General features: G+C 41.5%; 1 pseudogene across 1 annotated transcript; it reads right to left on the bottom strand.

The window, feature by feature from the left end:
• Window positions 1–968: 968 nt before the first annotated feature.
• On the bottom strand, window positions 969–5,902 carry LOC309631682 (heterogeneous nuclear ribonucleoprotein K pseudogene; annotated as a pseudogene). Its single transcript has one exon. The product of its transcript is annotated as a heterogeneous nuclear ribonucleoprotein K pseudogene (transcript).
• Window positions 5,903–6,174: the final 272 nt, after the last annotated feature.

Raw genomic sequence — 6,174 nt, 5'->3', positions numbered from 1 at the left:
GAGTAGATCAATCTGATGTTTTCCCTTTTCTGACTGCTAGAGAATTCTGCTCAAAAATCCATTGCAGAAATCAGATGTGGTGACTGTGATACTTAATTCAACTAAGATGTATTGGGACCAGTTGTGTGCAGGACTTGTGCTCAGCTAGAGTGGAAGATTCAAAAGTGAGACTTTCACAGATTAATGGGGACATAGTCACATGTAAAAGTAACTCAACATCAAGACACACTCTCAACGTGCTCTGCTGGAGAGTCAATGTAAATGACGAATAAGCACTTGAAAAATTATTCTATGTCACTAGTGATCAAAGAGAAGCAAATTTATACAATAATGGATATCATTATTTCCCAGTCAAATTGCCAGAGCTTTTTGTTTTAAATCATAACACCTAGTGTTGACTAGAGTTTCTGGGAAATGGGCTCTCAAACATTGGTGGTAGAAGATCCTGTCAGGTAGATATAGCAAAATTCTTAAAAAACCTTAAAAATGTACACATTTCACCTAGCAATTCTATTTCCCTAAGTAGACTTAATAAAGTCTGCTTCCAAAGATTTCGCTACAGAAGTATTCATTGAATCAATATTTTTACTTGTAATTGTGAAAAACTGGACACAATTTAAATAATGTTAAGCGCTAACATTGAACTGAGTATTTACTATGTCGTAGACACTCGTCTGAGCACTTTACATAGGTTGATTCATTCAGCCCTCCCAGACAACTCTGAGGGGAAGGTACTATTATTATTATCATGCCCATTTTACAGATGAAGGACTGAGGCACAGAGAGGTTAAGTCACCTGGTCACACACCCAGTAAATGGAAGAGCCAGGATTGAGCTCCAGCAGTTTAACTCTAGAGCTCATGCCCTTAACCAGCCCACTCCACCACTGCGCCAATCTAAACAGACAGTAATAGGAAAATGGTTAAAAACAGTAATGCTCAATGTGTGTGTGTGTGTGTGTGTGAGAGAGAGAGAGGGGGGTGGCGAGGGGAAGAAGGAGGAGGAGGAGAAGAATGGAAGGAAGGAGGGTTGGAGAGAATGAATGTGTGTGTCACATGCAGGAGAGCTGTGTCCTAAGAGTGTATCCAAATCACTTAGGGCCTCTTGTAGTGGCGGAACTGTTTCGTATTCCTTGGGAGTAAAGAGGAGGGAAAAATAAAAAAGAGACAGGACCATTAGGTTGCATGAATTATAGCACATTTGTACAAATAGGACGCACTCATTAAAATTTTGATGTATAACTTCGTTGAGTTCTAGAACAGTGTCTTTCAAATTCTTTTGACATGACTGATATTAAGAAATAAACACGTTTATCACACCATGCCCATCCATAACAGGTTGAGGGTCAGCTGTCTCCCACCAGTTCAATTGTACTAGTTATTTACGGTGGGTGTCTATTCCTGTGTCATGCCAGGTTGTAAATTTTTTTGAATATCATATACATTGTTTTATACACACACACATCTGAAATAAGTTTCATGAAACAATACTCAATCATAAGACGTGTGATGCACTCATATATTCTGCTCTATTCTATGCTATACTATTCTGTTTTGTTCCTTTCTGTTCAGTTCCATTCTGTTCTGTTCCATTCCATTCCACTCTATTCCATTCTTAAAATTCTGGTTGTCAGCCTCTAGTTGATTTTATCATCCTAAATTAATGCACCCGTAATTTGAAAACAATTCTAGAAGAAAATTATGGTGACTGTAATACCTAAAGTTTCCACAACAGGGCACCACAACTCTAACCAGAGACATTTTATAGGAAAGGATAAAGCGCAGGCCGTGGGGCAGGGGCAGGACACAACCAAACAGACCACGAGTGGGCAGGCATCTGGCCCGAGGACAGCCAGTCTCTTGACCGTTAACGTATCTGAAGTCCTGACACAAGAGTCCCACCCCTAAGGAGACGATCAGGATCTATCAGAATCTCAGTCTTGTGAACCTGAAATGGAAACTGCAGAGAGATTTAAGTGGTTGACAGAGTGAGGCTAAAGGTGAAACTCCACCAGATAAGGAGAGGCTAGAAGGGTAATAGTGGGTCACGAAAAAGCCAAAGGTTTTGATAGGTTGAAGTCACGGGAAAGAAGAAACTGAAGAAGCAGAAGCTATAAGGACCTGAAAAAGATACGTATGGCAGGGAAGCCTGTCAATATAAAGACGAGAGCGCCGCCCCAATACAAATTGATGTGTAGTCACTTTAGCGGTGGAACCCTAGAAGGAGCTTCTCAAGCTCATGCTGCCAGTGTCCCTTCTAGGGTCTCATGGATCCTGTATCCCTTAGTGCCAGGCATACTTACAGTAAACTCTTCTTCCTTTTGCTGATCTAGCAGCTGTTGAATCTCTTCTGTTTATTCCTGCAAAGGAATCTAATTAAAAAAAAAACAAACAAAAAAGAAAGATGTTCCCAGTATATTAAGTTTTTAAAGGATATCATTTAGTAGCACTTCTTTATAACGTAATTTTGTTTTAAAATCTATAATAGAATATAAAGTCCAGAAGGATAGACATCAAGATATTAACAGTGGTTATAGATGAATATAGATGATATAGTGAGAATACTTTTTTCTTTTTTATTGCACAAGCTCTTTTTCTAAAATGAGCATATACTAATAGTTAAATGTTTTAAGTGCAATGCTCATTCAAAAGGAAAGAATTTTTTTTTTTATAATTTAAGATTATTGTATTTCCTTACAAGGGGAATGTTTTAACAAATTTTACAGGTGTCAATCAACCCTTGTTCAAACCCACCTCAAATCTAGCATTATGGGAGTTTTATTTGGAAGTGAACTTTTAACTATCGATACAAATGCCAAGATACTATACAAAACATCCACAGGAACTTTTTTCATCTTTTTTTGATTGTTCACAAACATTTCCTACATGATCCAACATACAACAGGGAAATGGTACATCTTTTTCTTTCAATTTGCATACAATGGAAAAACAAGAATATATATATATATTTCTTTTCACAAAGTTTAACTAATAGACACTACCAAGCTGACAGTTTAAGTCTATAGGAGAAAAATTATCTAATAAAAAATAATCAGAATTTAGCATCAGTCACTTCCATAACCAAGTATTATTCTGATTAATAAAACTTGCCACAGTGGTTAAGAATCCGCCTGCCAATGCAGGGAACACGGGTTCGAGCCCTGGTCCAGGAAGATCCCACATGCCGCGGAGCAACTAAGCCCGTGCATCACAACTACTGAGCCTGCGCTCTAGAGCCCACGAGCCACAACTACTGAAGCCCACGTGCCACAACTACTGAAGCCCGCACGCCTAGAGCCCATGCTCCACAACAAGAGAAGCCACCGCAATGAGAAGCCCGTGCACCTCAATGATGGGTAGCCCCTGCTCGCTGCAACTAGAGAAAGCCCGCGTGCAGCAACGAAGACCCAATGCAGCCAAAAATAAAATAAATAAAAATAAATTAATTAAAAAACAAAACAAAACAAAACTTGCCGCCATTAATTAGGCTTCTGGTATATACTTATACCAACTACTCCATCTGTTGTATTGCTCCCCACCTTGGTTCTTCTTCACAATTACAAACAGAAAAGTGTTGCAAGATAGGGGCAAGCATTTGCAAAAATAAACAAAAATCCCCAACTTATTATAAGCATGAATGTGTGGTAGAATTTCCTCCCAAGCAATGGACTTTGAAATCACTTAAGAAATCACCGGAACTGAATGTGTCAAGATATTTTGCCTAAGTCCAAGAAGAGATGCATTTATTTATATCCAACAGAGGACTGAAAATTGAACTTAGTGTTTAGTTTGGGGGCAGGTTGTGGGGAATTCAGTCATTTGAAAAATGACCGTCTTAAAAAAAAAAATGACCAGCAAAAATAGGTTCACTAAATTTATTTTAAAAATCATAAAACATTTCTTACAAAATAGCATTACATTGTGCACACTGCTCTGAATAGATGCCAGGGACATATGGACTGTTGTTACTTTTCCTCCCTGTCCACCCCCGCCCCCAAATGTTACAGTGACCACAAAGCAAAGAGTTCACAATAATTACATGGGGGGATTTTTTTTAAACCACCAACAGTGAACAAAAATGAAAAGTCACTCACTCTGCTGCTGTTTCAAAATTTCAAAGTTAGTTTTTGCACACCCCCCCTCACCCCCCAACCCTGTTAGTAAGGAACTAAAAGATTACATGTGGTGAACAGCAAAGATTTCACTACACCTCAAATGCAGAACACGTATGAAGCAGAGGAATGTTGCCTTTTTAAACAGAAGCAGATAAAAAGAAATGATGCAGGACTCCTTCAGTTCTTCACTAGTCTTAGAAAAACTTTCCAGAATACTGCTTCACACTGTTCTGCAGCAAATACTATGCATTCTGTATCTGGGCCTGTGTTCCTGTAATGGTAATGATCCGATCTTTGGACCCTTCTAAAGGCTCATCAATTTTGATCGAAGCTCCTGACTCATGAAGGATTTGTTTAATCCGCTGACCACCTTTGCCAATAATAGATCCAGCCAAATCTTTGGGAATAGTTACTTGTGTAGTAATAATAGGTCCACCAAGATCACCATATGAGCCATGACCCCCGGCATAGGAATAATGATATCTAGAGCCACCCTGTGGTTGATAAGCCATCTGCCACTCTGATGGGCTCCATGCATCTACTGCAGAGTTCCAGGTTTCATCAGCACTGAAACCAACCATGCCATCATAACGGTCTCCAGGTCTCCCTCTTCTGTCATAGGCCATTAGCTCTCCTCCTCTAGGTGGTGGTGGAGGAAGAGGAAGATTCCGAGCTCTGCCACCACCCCAGCCACCTCGTCCAGGAGGAGGTCCTCGACGAGGGCTCATATCATCATAATCTCTTCTGGATGGAGGCATGGGATGCCCAACCCGACCAGGAGGCATTCTGTCAAAACCACCTCTTCCCGGCATGGGAAATCCCACGGGACGTCCACGGCAGTCATCGAACATCATTTTAAACCACCACACTCATAGGTTTCATCGTAAAAATTGGGATCATAATGCTGAGCACGTCCTTTGATGGGAGACTCTGATATAAGATCAAGGATGATCTTTATGCACTCTACAACACTATCAGGTTTTCCTCCAATAAGAACGACTCTGTCAGTGGATTGAGGACAACATTCCTGGAAAAGCTTGATTGTTATCTGAGTGTTCTCTCGAAGTTCTTTGATTTTAGCACCTTTGACCCCAATAATTCCTCCAGCCAGACTCTGATGAATCAACAGTCTCAACTCGCAGTCAAAGTCGCTTCCTTTATAGTGTTGGTAATTTAAGCATTTCACAGCTTCAGATTCGAGCGGGAGCTGGCTGGTTGCGGTGGGTGATGGCAACTGCAGCCCCTCTTCCAAGGTAGGGATGATTTTCTTCAGAATTTCTCCAACTGTTTCAGTATCAGCACTGATACTCAGTATGCGCTCGGGGCCACTGCTGTCTGGGACTGAAACACGAGCATTGCAGTCTGTGGGGAGAGCCTTAATATTCTTGCCTCCTTTTCCAATCACTGCCCCAGCATTCTTGCTCTGAAGCAGAATATGCATAATTCAGCCATCTCATCAGTGTTTCTAGATCTTTTAAAAGCTTGTTCCTCTTCCATATCTTCAGCAGGGCGTTTACCAAATTCGCCATTGGTTGTGGTGTTGGGGAAGGTTTCCTCTGGCTGTTCAGTTTCCATTTTCTTGTATTAAAGGGACACACCAATCAGTTATTAAATATATCCTTGCAGGGCAGAACTGAAGTGTTCTGGGCGGGACCAACTGACACCCTAGTGCTGCAGTAGCCTGGCAAAGCTGCCGTCCCTATGCCGCCGCGCCGCCTCAGCCGGTCACAGCTAGACCTTTTTTAAAAATAGATTTATTTATTTATTTATTTATTTTTTGGCTGCGTTGGGTCTTCGTTGCTGCGCGCGGGCTTTCTCTAGTTGCGCGAGCGGGGGCTACTCTTTGCTGCAGTGCGCGAGCTTCTCACTGCCGTGGCTTCTCTTGTTACGGAGCACGGGCTCTCGGCGCATGGGCTTCAGTAGTTGTGACTCGCGGGCTCTAGAGTGCAGGCACAGTAGTTGTGGCGCACGGGCTTAGTTGCTTCGTGTTATGTGGGATCTTCCCAGACCAGGGATCGAACCCGTGTCCCCTGCATTGGAAGGTCGATTCTTTTTTTTTT

Source organism: Balaenoptera borealis (genome assembly GCF_965194805.1).
Source record: "Balaenoptera borealis genome assembly, chromosome: 7".
NCBI classification, from domain to species: domain Eukaryota; kingdom Metazoa; phylum Chordata; class Mammalia; order Artiodactyla; family Balaenopteridae; genus Balaenoptera; species Balaenoptera borealis.
This window is presented reverse-complemented; position numbering and strand designations above follow the sequence as displayed.